The sequence below is a fragment of the Jaculus jaculus genome, chromosome 1 (assembly GCF_020740685.1).
Source record: "Jaculus jaculus isolate mJacJac1 chromosome 1, mJacJac1.mat.Y.cur, whole genome shotgun sequence".
In the NCBI taxonomy this organism is placed as follows: Eukaryota; Metazoa; Chordata; class Mammalia; order Rodentia; family Dipodidae; genus Jaculus; species Jaculus jaculus.
This window is the reverse complement of record NC_059102.1, coordinates 317,181,712-317,206,362: the sequence shown is the minus strand read 5'-3', so window position 1 is coordinate 317,206,362 and position 24,651 is coordinate 317,181,712. Positions and strand designations below refer to the sequence as shown.

Genomic DNA, 24,651 nt, shown 5'->3' with positions numbered 1-24,651 from the left:
TATTTCCTAAGAGTTGTCTCTTGTAGGTTTATTCCTCAGCATGACTCTGATCTCTTTCTCTGTTGCTTGTTCATTCTCTCTCTCTCTCTCTCTCTGTGTGTGTGTGTGTGTGTGTGTGTGTGTTTCTGTCTGTTAGGACCTATATCCATGTGGCATGCAGTGAAACATGTCATTGCTGTACCACATAAAACTGTGTGTATGAACAGCCTTCTAACCTTATGCCCATCTCTCGCCAGGATACATAAGGGGACTCCTTACCCGGTGTTTTCTACCTTGCCTCTCCTGTTATGTTTCTGTGTAGGGCATATAGAGGAAAGAAAAAAGAAGTTGTGAAGGATGATGCAACTTAAGGAGAGAACCCCTTATCTGATCTATCTTTTGTTGAGAAGTCCTCCAATTTCCCTTTTAAACTCTCGCTCCTGAAAAAAAATCTTTCTTTTCTACACAAATCTTTCCTTCCCCTTCTCTTCTGATATCCCACACAGCAAGCTCCCCACATAGGCCACAGATACTCTACCTGTTTGCTTGTAAATTTGGAGTTTTCCTCAACCCCTGTTCAACAAAGCTTAGGTTATGATTGGAAGAGCAATGAACAAATCTCTCTGCTGCCAACAAGTTCTCTCTCTACTTGGAAAAACCACTCACTCAGGGAGTTCCTCCCTGCAAACCACCTCATGCCCAGGGAGGGGGAGACTTGAAGAGTTACATCTGTCTGAATTCATTACCATCTTGCCATGCTTTCAAAGACGGGATCTACCTGTCGTCTGTCCTAACGTGTTTCTGCGGGACTCTCTAGGCTTAGGGACAGACAGGAGGATGCCAGAGCTGAGTGGAGGTGTTTAGAGCCTTCTAGGCAGGAAGGTGCAGAAGACTTTGAGAATTTTCCTGGGTGGGTGCCTTGACAAAGCCTCTAAAATCTCCCTCCTCTGGTCTCTTAGCAACCACCAGGTTTAGCGACTGACTGGAGCATCATAATTTGAAAGGCAGGACTCAGGGACTGATTGAGACGCCAGAGACATTCTGAAACAGAAGGGAAGAGAGAGAATATGAAGAAAAAGAAAATTAGTTACAAACCTAGATTATACTCAAGTGTCCCGCCACAGTGGTGAATGCATCCTGGTGTTTTCATTTTCTCTTATTCTCTTTCCTTCCGGAACCTCCCTCCATAGCCTGACTGCTCTCTCAACCCTCCCAGAGGTGGCCTTCCTCCCTTACAAGGGACTGGGCTTAGGCGGGTGGGGGGCTGACCTACTTGGGGGTGGGAGTAGGCCAGTTTTGACTCCCTGAATCTTCCAGTGTCAGCCTCAGACAGCTTGTTTTACCTCTATCCCCACCCAAAGCCTCCAGATAGACCCCTCCCGGCCCCCTCAGTCCGAGTAAGAAGCACCATGGTGATAGGTGGAAAGCTATCACACTTCTCACAAAGGGAAGACAGGCGCAGGCTGATAAGAGGTCAGTGTGGGAGACAAGCACCCCACAGTTATCACCTCCTTGCCCTGGTCTCACACTCCTCCCCCGCTCCCCCTTTGCCTTGCTGCAGTTTGTTTAGGGCTGCCCTTTCCCTGACATTACCAGTGTGGCAGCTCCATGATGCTCTTCCTCAAGGCTGACCTCAGCCAATTCTTTGAGCGTTCCTCTGGGACCAGGTACCCTACCCATTTAACCCAGTGCGCACAGCCAAGCTCTCTAACATTGGTCTAGACCTAGTGTCTTTTGTGCATTTCTTTGGGAATACAAATCCTGTTTCCTCAGAACCCTTAAGAATTTAATCTAAGGGTTGGCAGGGATTTTAGCTGTGGATGAGCTATTAGGCCTCCTGGCTAAGACAAAATCCTCTCAGAAAGATGAGAGTCAGGAAGGCAAGCTCTTGGGAACACACAAAGCCCTGGGGAGGGTCAATTTGCATTAAGCAAAGAGACTTTTATTTTTTCTTGAGGGAAGTTCCAATATCACATTGATGCTCATAACTCATTTATTTCAGGTTGAGCCCCATCCCCCCAAAGGACTTGAGAAACAAATGCTTGGTCCTCACCCCTTTCATTCACCCACATTTCCCTATCCTTCATCCCTGTCCCCCATCACCTTCCTGCTGGAATGGCTCTCTGGGGTTCACTGGGATTTCAAACTGAATTCATCACCAACTCTAACTGTCAGGGATTTGCATGAAAACCATCCTATGCTGTCTAATTATTCTGACAGCAGTAGCCCGCCGTCTGGGCACAAGGAGAATCAGAGAATCACAGTTTTAATTAACAATAATGCACCTTGCAGACGAATGTGACTGTTTAGGTTAATTAACAAGTCCAAGTCCTTTCAAATCATTTCTTGACATCTAGGTGATTTGGGCAGGAGGGTTATGGAGCACTTAGAAATAGAGGTATTTAGAAGTAGGTTTGGCAAAAAAACAAATATTAGTTTTCATTTTCATTTTAACTATTTTATGCAAAGAAAGGGAAATTCTCTAGGAGACCGTGTCTGGAAAATTGGTTGAAGGAAATTTAGGGACAACATTTTGTTGGGATATATCAGGTACACTTGCGATATAGAACATATTTCATAATTCTTAATAAATGAGAGGGCTAAGTCCTTATAGTTCTCAGACACCTCTAATTCATTGCCCAGTTGTCTGTAAATTTGGTTTCTAGCAAGAGAATCCTGACTTTCCCATCACTGCCGGTTACTTTCTGGGCACACTTTCAATTACTTACTCCGTAGGACATCCCACATTATGTCTCAAGTCTACTCTGCCCCACCCCAGTCACGGATAATTATTCCCCCTTTCAGTTAAGTATGACTAATGTTGGGGAAAGTGGGAAATATAACATCACACCCCCAGCTTGGTGTACAGCCCCTCCCTGCTGCTCTTGGAGTTAATTGTAAGTGCTTTGTACTAGCTCACAGGACCCAGTATCAGTCTGTGACTTTTCTCCTCTTGTTCATTAAGGTTTTTTCCCTGCAGTGACTTTTCTGTTGTTTGGATGGGAAAATCACTTCTGTCATTATAAATCTTTTCTTTCTTTCTTTTTTTTTTTTTTTTGCATTGCATTTTGGTATATTGGGACCAGAACTCTCTTTCCTGTGCTCTTTGTGAAATTAGCATCAACTAATATGTGAGGTCTCATACAAATAATTTCTTCCAAGTCTGACCTGACATCCAGTGAGATGCAACCTTAACTACTTCATGCACTCAAGTCTTCCCTACCAATTCACTTGAGCTTGCTTGCTTGCTTTTTTTCTTTCTTTCTAACTTCCTTCCTTCCTTCCTTTCTTTCTTCTATGTTTCTCTCTCTATCTCTCTCCTTTCTTTTCTTTGTTAACTTTAGAAGTTTACTGTATGAACATGTTGCATAGTGGTCTTAATCTTATTGGGTTTACTCAACTTTCCTCTTCCCCAACCCCATTCCACCAAGAGCTTATCAAAGCAGAAAATCATATCATAAGCTGCTAAGAGGTTTTTTAAAAATCTTTTATAAGAGTTTTAGCATGTATCTGAAAAGCTGGCCTCAGTTTCACTATGTAGCCCAGACTAGCCTTGAATTTATGAAAATACCCCTGTCTCAGCCTTCCAAGTGTAAGGGGTCCAGGCATGAGGCAGCCACGCCCTTGGGCTGTTTCCATTGCAGCATGTATCTCTTGTCGAAATCGCCCTGGCTGTTTACTTATTGGCTCTCCAGTTTATTGCTTGTTCAATCCTTCCTTTCACCACCTGATAATAAGGTCCAAGAGTACAGGTTTTTTTTTTTCTCTTTTATGGCTGGCATATGGTCAGAGATCGGTATACACGTAATAAATACGAAGTAAATAAGACCATTTCATACAAATAAAAACATCAGTTTCCTCCCTGGAGGATTCATGATCTAGTGCAGGAGAGGAACAAGTAAGCAAACAATAGATGGAGAAAACTGCAAAAAAAAAAAAAATAATAAAATGACTTGGTTTCCCTATGTGCTAACGGGTAGGCAGCATCTTTACCATGTCTTATTTGAGAGCCTATAGCCCTTATTTCTGTTCAATTTATTGCTGATATAACCAGGGGATTTCATCACAGCGCCTGAGCTGCACATCGAACGCTCTCTTGCCTGTGAGATACTGCCAGGGTTGGGACAGCAAGGAAAGCTGGGGCGGCTTGTTGTATTTCAGCTGTACTTGAAGCTCAGTGAGTCACAAGACACTCCCTAAAGTGCTCGGAGAAAAAGTTGCCCATTGGCTTAGAATCAAATTCAGTGTCTAACCACCTTCTCAAATTATGCCATACACAAGAAAATGGGCTGGAGAGAGGTGGCTTAGTGGTTAAGGCACTTGCCTGTGAAGGCTAAAGACTCATGTTCAACTCTCCAGGTCCCACATAAGCCAGATGCACAGTGACACAAGCGCACAATGCTGCACATGCGTACAAGGGGGTACACATGTCTGGAGTTTGACTGCAGTGAGTACAGGCCCTGGAATGCCAATTCTCCCTGTCTCTTTCTTCTCTCTCTTTCTCTCATGTCTCTCCCATTTAAAAAGAAAAAGAAAAAGAAAAGGCCAGTGGTTGAGCTTACCTCAAAAAAAAAAAAAAAAACAAAAAACGAATAGAAAAAGGCCCATATTTCCTTGAACCTAGAAGTTATGCTAGTGTACATATTAATTCCCTTCCCCCTGCAATTTTCTTTCTTTTTCAGTTTTAACCTAGCATCGCCCCTCGACCTTTCCCCTTCACTTCCAGTGAACTCCAACTCCTCTGTCCTCTGTCACTCACTTGTGACAATTTATCTTTCTGTGGTTATTCTGTATATTTAGTCAGGTTGGCCCATTGAGGCATGTAGTTTGCTTACAGAATTTTCACATAAGTTTTCACACTAAGTTCACGCTGCCATGAGAGGTACTGGAAGACAGAGAAACGAACCCACACTGCCACTGACCTCATCATCTAAGGGACTCCTGGGCTCCCCTCCCTCCCTGCCTTCCCTTCCCTGGTGATCAGGCTTTCTCCGTCTTCTGTTGAACAACCTTGAGCCTATTTTGGTTCCCCAACACACAGGACATCCCTCGATCCCTAAGCCACTTAGACATATCAGCCAGGCTTCTCCTTCCCAGAGAAAAACAGACTTCTAGTTAGAGCCCCTCTCACTGGCGTCTCAGAAACGTCCCTTCTGTGCAGATGCAGAGAAGAACATTTGCTATTACACACTCTTTCAAGGTGGCTGTGGTAGATTCTGGAAACTGACACACTGAAAGCCAATTACCCTGAGGAGAGGGATTGGGTGTAGAGCTTGGCAAAGAAAGCTCTGTGCAAATGAGTTGGCTCACTCCTATCTGTGGCCTGAGAAAGAGGTGAAGACGTGGACGGCCTCTGTTACTGGCCTTGAGGTCCCAGAAGCACAGTCATGCTTCTCGTCTACCCTATCTCCCCTTACAAGCTCTGGAGATGGGCTGCTCCCCTCGCTGACTTGGTTGATTGATGACAGAAGGAGACCAACAGAAAGCTTTGGGGAATTGAAGGGAACAAGAGGAGGGAAGGTCACTGGACTAGCAAAAATTGCAGAAATGAAATAAAATTTAATGGAGATTACTGTAAAACATGCATTTCAAAAACCAATTGCACAAAATAGGCTGAAGACACCTGGCTCGACAGAAGTTCTTTAAAAAAAAAAAAACAACTTGTATATATATATATATGGAGGCTTCACTTGGCTACAAGCTAAGGATGATTCAATAGGCTATGTAAGGCAGCCAAAACGCTAATGCAGTCTGAGACTGCATTAAGAGCTGCAGCATTCAGGACAAGGGAGGGCACAGCTCCACCCTGACAGGACTTATTCAGCATGGAGATCTCAGCTATGGGAGCCATGTGTTGACATGAAAGCTTTTTAAATGTGGCAGCCAGGTTGATGACAACCTAGAGATCATGATTCTTACGAGGATGTGCTGAAGGAGTGGGATGGGGAAAATGGGATACTTAACTGCAAAGGTGGAGAAAACATTTACCGGTGTCGAAACTACTGAAAGACTGGGCTGTGAAAGTAGCATTAGATGCGTGTGCAGTTTCAGAGCTAGGAACACTGGATGGGATGAGGGAACAGGAAGCTGAATGGTGGGGAAAACATTCCACAGGAGAGGGACTATCACACCCTTGTTAATGGAAGAAAAGAAGGAAGGAAATAAAGGAGCGGGAGATCCAGAAAGAGAGAGGGACAGAGGGAAAGAAGGAGGTGGCAACTTCTCTCGATTCATATGTATGTATGAATATGCCCTGCATTATACACTGCTCCATATTCTTGTTGAACATACCCGGGGTGGACATGTCACATGTGGCCCTTTGCCTGGTGGAGCTGAGAGATCCACGTCTTTGATATGGCAGAGATGAAATGCGTAAGTAGACAAATAAATTATAAATATTGTTAAGAGAGAAATAACTGGTACAAATGTGACTAAGAGGAGAATGAGATGCTCAAGTAGATTGTGCTATGATTCTTAGCTCCAGAAAGGACTCAGGCTCATACTGATGACTTTTCAGAATGCACTACAGGCCACCTTGTGCCTTGGATGGAGCTAGGACTAGTCCAGTAGCTTTCTCTCTAATGGTAGTGCAGAAGAATCCTCTGGAGAGTTTTCAACCTCAGGGTTCTTGACTCAGTTCCGCATGCTCTGGTTCATAATATTTGGCACTGGAGGGCTCTGAAGCCCTCTGATATTATGGTAAAAGAAATAACTGGATGAAAATGCACATTTTTCTATTCCAGTGTTTGGGTGTCTCATAACGATCTTAATCTCTGCTTGGATTCTGGGCGTAAACATTCCTGATTTGGGGATGGAATACCTTGGTTTCCTCTGTATCCGGTTTATAGAACATTGAGGGAATTCTTAGCACAGGCGCACCTGACCTGAATTACTCCAAGAAGTGGGCACCATTCCTGGCACAAGTGTAGCTGATGCCTGGGGTCCCTCTAGTGTTCAGACACTGCCACTTCGGCTCCTACTTCCACAATCAGGTTTAACCAGAAAATTTGCTGGTAAGGGAAGGCTGAGGGGGCCCTATAAACAGAAAGCTGAGGAGCTTAACTACATGTTTTAGAACATTCTCTAAAGTTAATGTTAAAAAAAAACAAACAAAAAACAGAGGTGGCAGATCTCAAGAATTAACTTCCCAAATGCACCCTGCCCCCTTTGCTTTCCATCGAATGATCTGAATTTAAAGAAGGAGGTTGGGACATGCACAAATTTTACAAACTTGGTAGACCCCTCCATAGAGTATCAGGCCATTCATGGGGGCTTCATTTCAAAGACCCCTTTCTCTCTGAGGTAAAATACATAATGTACCAGCGTCAGAAAGCTCCAGGTTGAGACGGAAGACGTGGGTCACGCATCCTGGGCTTTATGAGTTTACATTCTCTCATCTGTGGAAAAGCAGGTAAGGACACTTGCCCTACTCAGCTCACAGGTGTGAAGTCGAGATTAAATGAGCCGACAGATGCTGGGAGGAAATATGCTACAGTTGGTATTAAAGAAGAGTTTGCCCTGCAGGCAATTGGAAAAATGTCGATTGTCTTTTTTTTTTTTTTCCCCCTAAACACAGGAACATGTGGGAGCTGGGCCTTTGGGGACATCAATCATTCTTCCACTTTTGTCCTTTGGTCTTCATTCAGCCTCATGGCCAGAGTTACAAGAGTTTATCTGGGATAGTGCTTAATAGGAAGCTCTAAGGAAGCATTCTTTTTAAAGAGAGGCCAGCATGGGTTAAGGGTGGTAATGGTGATTATGGAGCTGTGGTGGGCCTTTTGTGGCATTTGGGTCAGCTTGGGTCACATTATAGCATTACACAGAGAAGATCATACAATGTTCTTGGTCTGCTGAATGGCACCAATCCCTCTACCATCCCCTTCATCATAGTCACTTTATTCAGAGGACTCTGAAACGAACATAACTTCCTTGCTGTTTCCATCCCCAGCGGCTCCTTCTCATGGGAAGGTAAGACTGCTGGGGAAACCTGCCTGCTTAGCAGCTGCTGTGAACTCAACTCTGGAAGTGTGCGAATGGCACTTGCTTCTACCCATGCTACTCCAGACGTGACCCATGGGTCACAATGAGGGTATCACCTGGAAGCTTGTAGGAAGCTCAGACCCCACCCCAGATCTGCTGCACTTGAACGTGGAAAGAGACGATTTAATTGCACAGTGGCTGAAGAGGTGCTCTGCAATTGGTTAGAGGGCCAGGCTGGACCTTGTGACCATCTAGAGTCATCCATCTCTCACCTCATCCCAGTTCTAGCGCCTGGAAAGCCCTAGATGAAATATACTTTCTCCCCTCAGTCTTCATGATTTCCACCCTTCACTTCAGAATTCAGAAACCCGCAGGCACAGGCCCAGTGCAAATACTCTGTTCCCCGTGTTGTAGAAGAAGACAAAGAGGCACACACACACCCAACGCTCCCCGACTACCCCAGAAATGTGGGCACTCGTCAAGCTTTCCCCCAGTGGCACAGTTCTCATGGCTGTGGTGATGGGGAACACGTCCTTCCTGCCTTTCTTTCTCTGCTCTGGATAAGAGACCTCTGGGGAAGTGACTGTAGGAAACGAGCGACATCAGGGGCACGATGACAGGAGGGAGGGCAGGGAGCACCACGGAGGGGTGTGCCCAGGAGCTGGTCGCGCGGGAGAACAAGCATCGCTGCCGTAGGTGGCAGGAGACCATAAGGGATCACGATACATCGGGGGTCTAACTGAACAGCCTGGATTACAAGAGTAAGCTGGTATGCTCATACAGGAGTGGACAGATACACAGTCACCTGCTTCTGGACTGTGTGCCTGGGCACCATGTCTATTAGGCAAGGACACACACTCCATTGCCAGTGACCCAACATTTTCTGTGTGTACCCCCACACACTACTACCTACCACACATAGCTGCACATGTGTGAAGCAACTCTTAGCATGGACTTGTCTTGGGTGCTAAGCACTGCCTTCTCCTGTGTTTCTCTTTTAATTTAAAAATCCCTCTAAGAGGGTCAATGAGTTAAAGAGTAGACATTTAACATTAGTTAATGTAAAGTAGCTCAAAGGAGGATCGGCTGTAAGGGAGTAGAAAGGACAAGAAACAACAGGGATGGGGGAGCCCAAATCCGGGCTTTACCTGAGTCACAACTGTTCTAAGGGCCACAGTGGAGGATATTGTCTTGTGTTATACAGAAGCTTCTCTGGGGCAGAAAAGAGAGCTAGTATTTCTGATCTGAAGAGTCACAGGCTCCAACTTGGCTTACCCCAAACAACCTTACCTGCAGCCAAAGATTCCACACATAAAGAATGAAATAGTCTGGCTTCACTGGGACCATGTTCCTGCATGGGATAGCATCACTGACCTAGAGAATTCTCCGTAGTTCCTTTCGTCTGGCCAATGCCCACTTGCTCGGGAGTGTGCTTGTCTGGCAACCATCCACCATCCCCCAGGATGGGTTGCTGACTTAGGCGTGCCAGTGGTGAGTTCCAAAAGCACACTGGGAAGTAGCGTTGGATCTCCATCCTTGTGTGTTGTTCCTGTGACTCTGGCTTTCTTAGGTACAGAATCTGTGGGGCGTGTGTGTGCGTGCTTGTGTGTGTGTGTGTGTGTGTGTGTGTGTGTGTGCGCGCACATGAGCACACTCTTGTGCATATGTGTACATGCCACAGCATCACAGCATGCATGTGGAGGCCAGAGAACAACCTTGGGCATAAGCCTTTTCCTTCCATTTTGTTTGAGGCAGTGTCTCTCATTAATCATGCATTCCCTAAACTGGCTGGCTTATGAGCTGCCAGGAGATTCTCCTGTGTCCACCCTCCCTTTTCCCCACAAACACACCGGGACCACCCAGCTTTCATGTGGGTGCTGGGGATCTGAACTCAGGCATGCATGCTTATACAGCAAGTGCTTTCCTTACTGAACCGTCTCCTTGGCCCTCTCTCTGGTCTTCTAACTTCTAGAACTCAACTGAATTCTGGAGTCATGGTGTACATTTTAAATGTTGAGTAGTTATAGTACTTAAGGAGAGAGGGTACAAATGTACTCTTAATGCAGTAGAGAAAAACAGGACTTGAGCAAGCTTTCTAAGTATGAATGGTGAAGAATCATAAAAATCTGGGATTTGAACCTAGGACTATATTCCAGAAAGACTTCAACCAAGATCTTGTTTTTTATTTTTTCTCTCTTACTTTCACCTGGTGAGAGTAAACATAGCATTAGTGCTCTATTTCACATGATAAATTCAAGACATTCAGATCTGACCTTCTGGGAAGGATCATCAAGTGAATCAGGGTTAGTCTTATACTGAAGACGACCGAGGCTCGGGGATGTGGAAGATTCCCACTCCATTGTGTAGCACAGAGCGAGAGAAGAGGACACTGTTGTTAACACATCAGCATCATCTGGGATAGCAGTGTGGGGTAGCAGGCATCAGGAATGAGGCAAGGATACGAATCAAACTGCCTTCTCCCTGTGAGAACAAAGTGAATCAAACCAACCTGTATGTACTGACACAGAGCCCATCTAGGTACCCTAGCTGCCTCCCGACAATTGATGAAAGACAAAGAAGCTATCCCCTCTGCCCAGAGACAGCACTGGACAGAATCCATCACCTGAAGCCCACTTCTGGCCTCAACACAAGAGGCCACATCCAGATGGAAGAAATGGTTAAAAGGGTCTCTCATTTACATGTATTTGCATATGTTTGCATATGCACACAAGAACATGAAGTTCATTCTCAGGCAATTTTCAAGTAAATGTGATTATTGCCACCTTCAGGTTGTCATGGTTAGATTTTGCTCTTCTCACTTTCCTTCTCACCCGCCCACAGTCCCTGAGCCCCAGATCTGGACCTGTGAGTGTGTGCCAGTGCTGTGGGAATGGCACCGCTTAAGGGAAGCAGGAACACAGGGCACCAGTGAAGATGCTGCAGGACAGCCAGCAGCCAGGGTAGCTCTGGCAACCACTCTCATGCCTGAATCTCCACAACACACCATGGTGGAGGGACTCTTCAGTCACATCTGTCCTGTTCGTGCTAGGATAACGGTTGCAATCATTGGATGTTCTCTGCAGGCGACAGGCTTTTTTTCACTGTGAACGTGGCAATGGGACAGTGAAAAACCTTCTGAGTCAAGGGTGGTGGGCAGATGAAGAGCAGTCCATGAACAGAAGCTGCAGAGCTGAGCCTCAGGCTTCCTGTCCCTTCACAGTCATCACCATTACCTTAAATCCTCTTACCTGTCCTCATAGAATAAGCTTTCCCTACTATTTGGCTAGCAGTAGGTTCTTACCAATAGGCTTATAATGGTGCAGGGGCTGAGGAAGACCCAGAGGGGAGACTGTTTGGTCTTTCAGGCTGTCAGATAGCCCACAGGCACTGTTAGGTCCTTGAAGAACACAAGAAATAAAGGACAAGAGGAGATCAAGAGAAGAGTCTGAAAGGTAAACAGCTCATCAGGAATCAGGACTTTTCTTCTTTGGGTTAAGTCAAAGGAAAGCTACATCATGACAACCATCCTTGTGTGTTTGAATGCTTGGCTTTTTCCTAACTTCATAGGTTAAAAAAAATTCACCCATTTGAATTTGTAAAGAAAGAAGTCAATAGATATCCACTGTATGCCTCAGTGAGACCCCAGTGGGCGGAGTGACTGAATTCATTCAGGAGACACTCGTAATACTCAGTGCAGTAGGGGTCCTGTGCTGCTGGGGCAGGGCTTGGAAATTAAAATGTATAGGTCGTGTCATCCATGAACACAGTCTATAAAATTACTTGAACTATTCTATTAATATTTAATCAAAGAAGGCATGGACACAATGGTTGTCTTGGTCTGGTCAGACTGTAATAATAATAATATACTACATTCTGGGTGGCATATAGACCATAACATTTATTTTTTGTCATTCTCAAGGTTAGAAGGTCCTCAATCAAAAAGACAGGAGAGTCATTCTCTGGCAAAGACCAGGTTCCTGGTACATAAACAGTTATCTTCCTTCTCATTGCATCCTCACATGATGAATGGGACTAGGGGACTTATGGTATCCCTTTAATAAGGGAACTAGTCCAAGCCCCCATATCCTGATTGCATGCCATAGGCTTACCTGCTAACTCTCATATTGTTAGGCTTTCAATAAACACGTTGGGAGAGTGCAAAGAAACCCAGTCTACTACAGTCATTGGAGAATACGGGTGCAAGTCAGAGACCTAAGTCAGTTCTCTTAGGGCAAATCATACAACTCAGAATCTCAGCTGTCATTGAAAGTGGTCTTTCATGCACTTTGTGTAGTTATGTGCAGAGCTAAATTGACTAACATTAAAATAACCTAACCCATTACTTGGCACTGAGAAAACTTTTTAAATGTTACCTAAAATTAAGAAAGGTATAATTAAGTACTAAAATATGTGATTTTACAATTGTCAAATTTAGGGGAAAATACTTTAAGATGCTCTAATCCAATGTTTCTCTAATAATGGTCTGTGGATTGTTGCCAATTTATCTGCAACAAAATGTAAAAACAGAAAGGCAAGTAGTGGTAAACCATTCTTTCTCTAGTGTTGAAAGGCAGGTAGTAGGCTAATTCTGTATCATTCCTCCATTTATTACTATTGTTTTGCTCATGAAATTTAAGACTCTAAGAACCACTGTTATGGCCCCTCCCATTGGTACAGTTACCTTACATTCCATTCTCTTGGCTCCATTTTAGCTAGGGTGGTGGTAACATTGGTGCACTTTAGAGTTCAACTATAGATGAGTGAGCAAACAATTTCACCTCTCCTCTGCAGGATTCTCTTTTAGATTTTTGAAGATAGTAAGAATGACAGTGCTTGAGACAGAACCTTTGGTTTAAACTCAATTCCCATTAGCCAGCATGTTTGTTTCTACCTCTAAACTTATGCCAAGGAAAAGAATGTTGCAGGGAATCCAGGAAGATAAAAGAAGTGGGAGCATTTGTAAATGGTAATTTGTAAATGTGTAAGTGCTGTGTGTCTTGATAACTCAGCCTTGTTTTCATCAATAAATCTTCACAAATCGCAGTATCTGCACATGTGCACACACACACACAATATCCTCACATGTCTACATTGATTTTGATTCCTGCAAACATAGATGAGAGATGATTAGTAGCAGTTTTGACCCCTCTGAACCTAGGTGGGAGATAATTAGCAATATTCTCTACAAAATCTTCTACCCAGAACTGAGCACAATCTTCATATCTAACTGGCTATTTGGATTAAATGAAGCAACGATCTGGGCTGGGTGGCCTTTTAGGTTATGTTTTCTATGGCTGGTCCCTGTGTGTCTTCTGAACTGGATACTCCAGTGTGATGCAGTGATCTCCACGGGAATGGATCTTGTTTCCTTCTTGGCTAGATAACATTCCTCAAGCTCCCAAACAGTGCATATTTTCAAGCAACTAGAAGCTTTGTTCTTTTTCGTTTGGCTACAACAATTCTAACTTGCTTTTCTTCAAAGTTAAAAACCTCTTTGGAGAAATGGCAACAAAATAAGAGTTTAAATAGGGATGCTTTTTCTTTGACATCAATCCCCATTTTACCACATTTATTTTCTTCCATAGTTTCTTCTTCTTCCTTTTACATGGAATATTCCCTTAAAATCTATTTGAAACTATTATTTTGCCAGGAAACCCCTAAATATTCTACTCTAACCTGCCGCACAGTGCCCTGAGAAAGAAATTGAAAACAGCTGATTTGGATTCAAATTTCAAGTCTGATATTGATTGTTTTGTTGACCTGGAGCAAGCAATTTAGCTCTTTTGTTTCTTAGATCCTTTACTGCACAAAGATGACAGGAGGTCATGGAGATAGTTCAGTGGGTAAGAGCACTTGTTCAAGCATGAGGATCTGAGTTCCGTCCCAGCACCCTTTAAAAAGTCAGGTGCGGCCATACACAGCCTTACGCTCAGAACTAAGAGGGGTGGAGACAGCAGGAGCATCCTGCGGAACAACAGCTTCAAGTTCAGTGAGACATGCTGTCTTGAGGAAATGCGGCAGAAGACTGATAGACTAGGAAAGCCAAAGTCCTCCTGTGGCCCCGCACCCATACACATCTGCACAGATGCATCTGCATACGCAAGAGCATACACCACACACAGACGCACTGCACACACTACACCATACCCCTCCACACACACCATAAAGAGATAATTGTACGCCTACCTCATCATGTTGGTCTGAGTGAATGTATGCAACAATGCAAGGCACAGAACCAAGCATACAATAAATCTTGGGTAAATATTGAGTATTGATAGCATTATAGTCCTGAAATTTTGGGGGTTTGCTCTGACTTATCCTCTCTTCCTTAACATCTTTGGTGCAGGTATTTATTCCATCCAAGCCCATCAAAGAGCTCTTTATGAAAACCCATGGGTTTTGTTAGCTGCCTAATCCTTTCTTTATCAGGAAATCTCATGATTATTTTATTTGAAGTTCAGTTCTTAGAAGTTCCCATTACAGAAGGCTCCGTTGTTATTTTGTATCACAGGTCACAAGATCTTAAGCCTTTCTTCTGAACTTTTAGAACTCTGTTTTAGTCTCTGGGAACACTGATCTGAATATCTTCATTCACTCTTGCATACAGTAAGCATTTCCCAAAAGGAATGAATGTGGTCACCTCGCAAGGGGCCACCCTCTTGTTTATTATTAGCTTTTGGAAATGGCAGAATCACTGTCCTCCTAGTTTCCTATCACATGTGCACCCTTATCTGTGTCATTTTTCCCAATCATAATAAAGTTTTGGTAGCATTTTGCCCTCATTGCTTTTTCTATCTACTACGAGATGAAGTTGTCAGCAAGACCAAGCAAGAATTCATCAGATGTTCTGCATGAGGCTTGCAGCACATATCCTGCCAGTTGAAGTCCCACATCCCCTCTTGATCTTGCCTTTCTGCCAATTTTTGCAATTCGGAGAAAAGAGATTAGAGTGATATCTATGTGCTAATTTTCACATGAGCCTGCCTTATCTCCTCTATGAGAGTGAAATGTACTAGAAGACTCTCTTTTCCAAATACTCTTCATAAATGCCAAATATTCTACCAGATCATTATTCAACTCAACTGTTACCTAGCCTGTAAGATGATTTTCTCAACATGAAGATACTCTGAAAGAAGCATCTGTTGAGGAACTCCTTGGCACCCGACTGCATGTGTTACGAGTCACAGTACCTGCCACACTTCCACAAAGTGTATTTCTTATCTAGAGGACATTGTAAAATAGCTGAGTTCCTGGTTGGCTTCTTATTACAGACCTTTGAGTGATACTGAACCAACATATCTCTGCCTGGCTATTCATCCTATCGGAGCTATTGGTTGATGGTTTGCTAGAAATATGTGTACACATCTTCCACCTGCAGAGTATTCCTTGGTGCCTCATTTACCTCTGTCTACCCTTCCTTCAACCCAGGAGAGGACAGCTACTTTCCTTAATAATAATTGAGGTTAAATTTGACATAAATTCCATGAGGGCAGAGAGGTCAGCTGTAATATTTATCCTAGGCATCAAAGGAGACTAGTGACACATAGCATAGCAAAACAATAACTTATTGAGTAGTTACTATATGACAGACACTTTCACTAGGATAAAGAATACAAAAGATGGCCGGGTGTGGTGGTGCATGCCTTTAATCCCAGCACTTGGGAGGCAAAGGCAGGTGGATTGCCATGAGTTCAAGGTCACCTTGAGACTACAGAGTGAATTCCAGGTCATCCTGAGCTACAGTGAGACTCTACCTCAAAACAACAACAACAAAAGAATACAAAGATGACAAAGAGAGATAGTGGACATCAGCATAGAAACAGAGCATTTCAACACAATGTGGTGAGTGTAGTCCTGCTAAGTACATGGCAGAGAGGAGCGGTACTGCCCAGCCAGGGAGTGCTGGGTGTGGAAATAATGCTTGTCAGAATGCAGCCATGATGCTGAACTAACTCCTAAGGCTTAATAAGGAATCCCTATTCTAAATAATTGTCACCCAGTTCCTCATTTACTGGAGAGATTTCTTTTACATGCAAAATGCAGCATTACTTCACAGGGTGAAGGATCAACCTTTGGGTTCAAAACTGAACCAAAGAATTATGTCATTGTCTTCTCTAGATGACCCAGACAATAACCTGGCAGTAGACTTTCAGGCATAACATGTAAAGAGGATAGAATTAGACAATGTTAGGAAATGACTGAAAGAAGAAATGACAGGACGTGAAGGAGACACATGTGGGAAAAAGCTTCAAGGTTCTGCCTGAATCCTTGAGGCAGCTATGTATTAAGCTAAGCCCAGTACTGGCATAGTTGACACCAAGATTGGTGGACCAGAGAGCAGTTTCTCTGGATGTAGTGCCTGTAGGAGAGTATTATTTCAGCTGTGTCTTCTAGAATGCAATAGAGGATTATTCCAGCAATGTCTTCTGAGGTTGAGCAGGCCAGGTCTAAACTTCTGACCATTCTTGTTCTCTGGGAGCTCAGAGTTATGGAAAGTCATATGGTTTCTGCTTTGCTATGTGATGGGCAATTGTGAAATCAGTGGAATGAGTCCAGTGTGGGGTGGAGTCTCTGATTTGACCTGTCTGGGACTGATCCAGGTGAGTAGAGAAGGGACTTGAGGACTCTGGCAGAGGGAGGAAGGTGTAACAGTGCAGGTAGGAATGACTCCATGGTCTAGACAAAAAAATGGCAAGCAGGATGTTATGCCCAACTCAAGGTGGGAGACAGTGAGTGACAGAAGAGGGAAGTAACTTTTAGGACAGAGAGAAATTCATATAACAAGTAAGAAAACATGACTTTTTATCAGGTAAACAGTATGGACTAATAGACTGGCTTTAAGCAGAGAAATAAGATGAACAAGATTTCATCAAATTAAATTATATTATAGGTAAATCACTTTGGAGATTGTAGAGGCAAAGAGTTCTGGGAAGCAAATTAGGAAGTGGCTGTAATTGGCCAGATAAGAGGTGAAAGATCTGACCCAGGACAGTGATGGGAAGGATGGAGAGAAAAAAGTGGGTCTGAGGAATATCTGGTAGCAAAATCAGCAGGATGAAATGGGGAGATGGGCAGAGGAAGGGGATGGAGAAATTAAGAATGATGCAATGTCTGTCACACAGTGGAAATATGATAAATATTTATGTAAGTACAGGCCAATGTTATGATGATCACTTGTTCTGTCATTATTACTGGATGAAACTAAAATGAGAATGCTTACTCACTCACTGATCTTGAGAAAGTCACTGTTTCTTATATACAGTGAAAAGTTTGACTGTATAAATCTTAAAACCCTTTACATCTTTGACTTTTCCAGAAAAATATTATAGAGCAATACTAGAAAGAGAACAGAAAATTTATGAAAGTGTTTTCCTAAAAAGATGTACTTCAAACTTCAAACAAGTAACTTAAAATTAATTTTTGAAGGAGCACTCTAATTTGAGGACAGCCATTATGCTCTTCTATCATTTCCTTTCCCCCCTCAGGTATAATTTCTTCATAAATATAAGTCTTAGCTGTCCAAAAATTTCTGAGCAATCATGACATATGTGTTGGATTATCTACAATATTTGGTACAATGCCAATACATTTTCATCATTCAAAACGCACTTGAGCTCTTTTATATTATGTCTCTTGGCAGGGGCTTAACTCTGATGCTAAATACTTCAAATATGCATCCATTCATTCATCTGCTCTTTCTTTCACCCAACCAAACAATGCTAATACAAGAAGATACAAAATGGTTTAAGACATTAACTCATGGTGTGCTGGAGTAGATAAGTTTGCAGGACACCATAATGTTTGTTAGGAAATAAATAAGTCTATGAAAGAGATAGAATGATGCAGTTGTCAAGAGGAGAAGGTGATTGCTGCCAGTGAAACAATAGCATTAAAGACAGATGTCTTCAGGAAATAACATGCCAGCCTGTGCCCCACATAGAAAATCATGTAGCTATCTGCCTTCTTTGCAGGCCATCAGGTAGAAAATGATGCTTCTTAATTATGTGACCTTTGACAATCAATGTGACTCATCTCATCCCGTAGTTGTTTCATCTGAAGTGTCATTGCGAATGCCTGTTTCATTTTTTGAAGATCAATAGCCATGATGATTGCCATTAACGTTATAGCTAATGGTCTCTGAGTGCTACACACTGCAACTGTCCTGAGCACCTATTTGTTCACAGTGATCCCATGAAGTCAGACTCTGGCATGCCATTTTTATAGCAGGCACCAGTGAAGCACCAACAGCCCTCCCAAGGGCATGTAGCTGGGAAGCCATGGAGCAGGTACCAAATCCAGTCTCTTTGGCTTTTGAACTGCAACTCATTTTCTGCTTTTCCTAGTGAGGTGCACTAATTGGTTCAGACAGAAGTTCAGTAGAGGCAGTAACAGTCAAGTAGAAATGGATGCCTATTACATAAATTTTAAAAATAGACACCAATCCACTTCTTGGCAGGTTATTCATTAAATAAAATTAAAAATAGCATAATGGACACAAACTTCTAGCATTTAGAAGAAATTTGATTATTCTCTAGCTTAGATTTCTTTATTGTTCTGTTAAAAATATGAGCCAGATGTTTCAATGACCTGTGTTAGGCCACAAAATTGGCAAAGCAGTGAACTGAAAAAAGTTCTGTGATTATAGAATTAAAAGAAATTACATTTTTAAAAGTTACTTTCTGAAATTTCTGTTGGTTCATGTTGTGGTTACCCTCGAATTCTGGAATAAAGCAACCAGTCAAAGCAGCTGATGGGAGGAAAGATTTTTGTGTGTTTGTTTTTGGCTTAAAGTCATCAGAGGAAGCTTTATGATAGCAGGGGAAAGCATGGCATTAGCAGAGGCTGGACATAACCTCTGACACAGCATGTGGAAAATAGCACCAGAAGAGAGAGAGAGAGAGTCAAAGTCTGGCAAAGGGGAGCTGGTTATAACACTGCTAAGCCTGCCCCCAACAACACACCTCCTCCAGCAAGGCTCCACCTTCCAAATTGTCACCAGTAGGGACCAAGCATTCAAAACATATGACTTTATGGGGGGCATCTGATTCACCCCACCACAGTTGATGAACTAACCTCCTATGGAGATATATTTCTCAATAATTAAACTACTTTTCTGAAAGTGTGAGACACATACTCTTGGATTGTAGTGCTTCTTATACGTAACAGAAGGTTGAACCTTATTGATGTACATGTATTATATCACTTGCCCTGTGACACAGAATGTCTAAAAGCTTACCTTCTTTTTCTTCCTCAACATCTATAGGTGACTACTTGCTGCAAGCATGTAAGTAAAAAGATCACTGTGAATGAACAGTTGTTTCTCTGTGTTCATCCAAAGGATGTGTTAGAACACTATAGTCACTTTAAAATGCCCCTTAGAATGCTCCTTATTTGAGCTCTAAGAAACTCTACTTATTACAGGGTTTCCAGGGTCTGGTAGTTTGGTTTCTAGACGTTGTTGAAACCAATCTGATGAACTAATTTAGGCTCTCTTCCTGGCTGATAAAGGCTCTTTGCACAATTCAGATAAGATGTGTGCTTTGACAGGAACCTTCACAAAAAGAATTTAGGGTACTGGGAAAGAACCCCTGAAGAAGAGTAAGCTTGGAAAAGGAACTCTAAAATGAAATAATACTAAATAGAAAATCCCAACAGTAGCATAAGCCATAGTGCTGTTTATGGGATGTTTGACCTGAGCCAAAAATATTACAGGTATTGAATTAGGTTTCCTAAAATGTTTGTTGAGAGAGAACCTCATAAAGATAAGACATACTATGATTGTTTTCTTGTTTGTAGAGTGGCTTTAAATGGATCTTGGTTAAATAGGGCTCTGGGAAATATATATACACACACACACATATATGTACAGAGAGAGAGGGAAAACATATTGTATTACAGTTTCCCAAGGCTTTTTGAGTTTGGAAAAAAGAATACACTTTCTTTTTTTGAGTAGGCTAGACTAAGCATATGCCAAAATCTCTCATACAGAAACCACAGCTAACTTTAGAAGGGATATTTTAATTAAGTAACTAATCAATGAATCAGCTCTTTAAAGAAATCTTCATTTTGCATTTTCATGATTACAAGTCATGAAATGGATTTATTCAGAATAAGAGCAAACTTCTTGTTTTAACTATAGACTATTTTTATAAAAATATTTTTTCTTATTTATTTATAAACAGAGAAGGAGAGAGAATGAATGGTACACCAGTACCTCTTGCCACTGCAAATAAGCTCTAGATGTATTCATTCACCACCTTGGGCACCTGGCTTTACGTGGGTACTGAGGAATCAAACCCTAGCCATTAGGCTTTGCAAACAAATACTTTAACTTCTGAGCCATCTTGTCAGACCCCTAGAGACTACCTTGAGTAGCATATTCGAGAGGGGAGATGTGTGATATTTGACCAGAAGTGCCTGCCTGCACTGTGGGCTTATTTCCATTCAAAGAGAGAAAAATCGAGGATATGCAGAAATGCATTCTGTTCAGTGACAGAGTTCAGGTCCACAGTGACAATTTAGTCAGGGCATAACCTTTTGGCTTCCATTCAGTGCCCACAAGTTCTGGATGTTGGCCACAAAACAGGTGGTGTCCATCTGGGCTGGTAAAGCACCTGATTTCCATGCATAAGTGAGAAGAGTGTGCACAGAGCAGCTCCCGGATGCCCAGAGCAGCAGTCTTTATGGCTGCTTTTGTGGCTGGACACAGTTCCACTGCCACCCCATAAGGTGAGGGAGAATCACTCCTCCAAAGATCACACCCCAGGACTCACTTGTTGTCCCTTGCTTCTTCAGCTCTACCCCTCCTCCACAGCTGCTTTAGAGGACATAGCCACTTTACTGCAATCTGCAAAGCTCTCTGGTTGCAAACAGTATCTGGGTGAATAATTATAAGTACAGTTTTATTTCTTCAGCTTGGCATTTGCTGGTCCATAAAGCGAATCTTTATGGTCATCTCCATCCTGCTTCCCAGCTTCAACTTTTGTTCTCTGCTCATTCATTCCCCAATTCCAGAGCTATTTTCTTTACTGTCCTGGGTCACTGAGGAGACAATGTCCTCTCTGTTTGTCCCCAGTTCCACGCTTCATTTTGAAGCCAAAGTGATCACCCTAATTGCTGATTTGAACCCAGTGAATCCATATCTACCCCGATATTTCTTCAAGGAATTTCAAAAAGGGCACATGTCTGTCTGAGAGAGGATGTGAGGTCCGGAAAGCTATGATAGTTTGAACATAATGTGTTTGTGAGTAAGCCTCATATCCTATCCCCAGCTCGTGGTGGAGGAGGAGTGTCACTGGAGGCGGGCCTTGAGGTTTAATAGCCCCACTTGCTAGCACTGGCCAGCTCATTCTCTTGGTGCTTCCTAACATCTGCTATGGCAAGACATGATGGCCAGCATGTGCTTTCCTTGCGATGATGAAGCCTCATTTTGAGACTGTCAACCTGAAATAAACTTTTTCCTCCTCTAAACTAAGCTGCTTCAGCTTTAGTGTTCTATTCCACCACAAGAAGCTAACTACAAGAAAAGTACCATATGATTTAGCTTCAAAATGAGAGGAATACCCATGCAGAGGGAAGTGCCTGGGCTTTGTCACATGTCAGTGGATGCCTTCTATCTGTAATGTTGGTTGAATATGAGAAACATATTATCATTACATTATCAGATTTGCACATATCTATAACTTATTTAAAATCATTTATTGGTGAATTTGTGCCAATAGCAACAATTGGCATTTCTGAATGTTTTAGGTGCATCCAGTCACCATGCTAAACACACGATAAGGAATATCTAATCTAGCTTACACAATGACTATTTGAGAGAGGAACAGAAGTGAAAATAAGGAAATTAAATGCTACAGAATTGTGTGGCTCGATAAGCTTGTAATGCTTATGTGCGGAAGATCTAAGATTTGGGCTCAGGCAGCCGGGCCAGAAAGCCCATGTGCTTAAGGCCAGCTGTGCACTCATGTGCTCCATTATGCAAATTCCAAAAAATTAATGAATGAGACAAGTAAGGTGTATATTCTCATGAGGATTGTATTAGTCAGCTTCTAGTAGCTAGAACAATATACCTCACAAAGTCAGTTTTTTAAAATTTTTTTTAATGTTTATGTATTTATTTGAAAGTGACAGACAAAGAAAGAGGCAGAGAGAGAGAGAGAGAGAGAGAGAGAGAGAGAGAGAGAGGGAGAGAATGGGCCTGCCAGGGCCTCCAGCCACTGCAAATGAACTCCAGATGCGTGTGCCCCTTTGCATATCTGGCTAACGTGGGTCCTGGGGAATCGAGCCTTGAACTGGGGTCCTTAGGCTTCACAGGCAAGCGCTTAACCACTAAGCCATCTCTCCAGCCCACAAAAATCAGTTTAAGGGAAGAAAGGTATATTTCAGCTTAGAATTCCAGATAGTGGAGTCCATCGCCAGAAAGCATAGTATAGGAAGGTAGGGTGGCAGGAGCTTGAAGCAGATCTATAGTGAGAAAGCAGAGAGCAAAGAATTGCTCAGCTAGCTCTCTCCAACATACACATAGCTCCTGATTGCAACCAATGGAAGACACCACCCACAGTTAAGGTGGGTCTTCCCACCTTAATTAACCTAATTAGGATAATCCCCCATAAATCCTCAGAGACTAACCTAATCTACATAATCCCTTACATGTGATTCTAGGTCCAGTCAAGTTGACAACCAATATAAACCATCACAACTAGGTTGTAACCTAGTAGCAGAGATAATGAAATAAGTGTCATGCACTGATGAGAGCAGTGGTTAACTCATAAATTGCTACAATGATGGAACTTCACTGTTCCTTTGTTCCTTCACCTCTTTTCCCTTCTTAGCCATCCTGTAAATGAATGTCACATTAATATTCCTAAGGAGACGTATCTTCAGGGTTGGGGAGATGGCTCAGTACATAAAGCACTTGCCATGAGAACATGTAGGCTTAAATCCAGATCCCCAGCACCCATGTGAATGCCAGTGTGGTAGTTCATGACATAACTTCAGCACCCAGGAGGCAGGAGCAGGCAGATCCCAGCACTGTGGGTAGATAGGCTAGCCAGTGAGCTCTGGGTTCAGGGAAAGACTCTCAATTGATAAGATGGAGAGTGAAGGGGGAGATCTAACATGTACCTCTGGCCTCTGCAGGCATGTCTATGCACACCCACCCACACATATACAAATGTGCCTACACACTGCCTACACACGTATGAACATACACAAGCATGCATACTGCACACACATACACATGCAAATATAAAGAATGATGAATTTTCTTATTCATAATGACTTGAGCCCTCCTTGACTGGGAATGTTTAACCAGAAGAAATAAATAAATAAACAAACAAACAACAACAAAAAAAAAAAACTAAGGAAGTTTTCTCAAAAGAGAAAAATCAAAGCAAACATAAGAGCCACTTTGATTTAGTGCATGAAAAAGTAAGTAGTGGATGGTTTAAAGAATTCCTCAACATGTGGTCACACACCTGCCATCTGCCTCACACCAGAGCTTGTGTTTAGTGCTGAGGACACATAGAAGAATCCCAGAAACTGCTAAAAAGTCGTAAGGGCAAAATTGAAAGTCGCTATTAAGATAGTTTATTTTCACATCATGGAGATAAATAAATAATCTCTTTGCACGAAATACGTGGGGAGAAGCATTAGGCAGAGAGAATCTAGAGACCATGAAGACACAAGCAACATGGAGGAAATTAAATCTAGGGAACATGAAATAAGCAACCAAATGACCAAAAACAATTAAAAAACAAAACAAAACGGTTATTTGGTCAGAGGGGTATAGAAAGTTCAGACTGTGAAGCCCATCAGCCCAGGCTCCAAATCCTGCCTCGGTTGCTTTCTAGTGTTGACACTGGCAAACATGAACTTGACGGCAGATACTTTCTCACTTGAAAGCATGAAGACAACAATACACACACCAAAGAAATCAATGACAGAGAAAGGGAGGAATTTTCCTGTGTGTGGCACAGAACAGTCAATCATCGTCATCTTCACACAGTCTTTTATTGGGTGTCACTGAGACTTGAATGGGGAAGCCATGCTGAAGTGTTGTATAAAAAAAAAAGAAAGAAAAAGAACAAGACCAGCAAGCAGGTGGGAGGAAAGTTATGAATTATTTGGAAGACTTGGGTTGTAAATGACAAAAGTGTAACCTGGACTAGATAGCAAAAAAGGAGCCAAGACTAAAAGAATGTAATTGCGATCATAACTCAGCCATTCATAACAGGTAAGGCTGGATACATTGGCTCCAATGCTGACATCAGACGTCTTAATATCTTGGCTATTCTAATTCTGCATGTGTTCCCCTTCCCTCATGCATTGTCTAGTATATGACAAAAATAGCCTATGATATCTCTGAGCAGTGAAAATTTTGAGGTAGAGAAATGTCAGAAACTATACGATCACTGGAAAAAAAAAAAAAAATCCACCCCTGTCAGAGGTATGTTCCCATCTCTGAGCTAATCATTTCCAGGGAAAGAGTACTTTTGTGGACCATCCTGTGGTACTCTCCCAGCAAGTGATGGGACGAGGCCTCATTCCTCCCAAGACTAGAATGAGCAATCTGGGATGACCAGTTAGAAAGGTCAAAGCCTTAAATGCAGCCCAGATTTGGGAAGTTAGGTTCATTAGAAAGGTCTTTAAAATAAACAGACAACTAAACAAACAAAAGTAAATGGGAGA

At 42.6% G+C, this 24,651-nt stretch overlaps 1 pseudogene; it reads left to right on the top strand.

Moving 5' to 3' along the window:
- Positions 1 to 8,572: 8,572 nt before the first annotated feature.
- LOC101597572 overlaps positions 8,573 to 24,651 on the top strand; it is a 56,279-nt pseudogene continuing 40,200 nt past the window's right edge.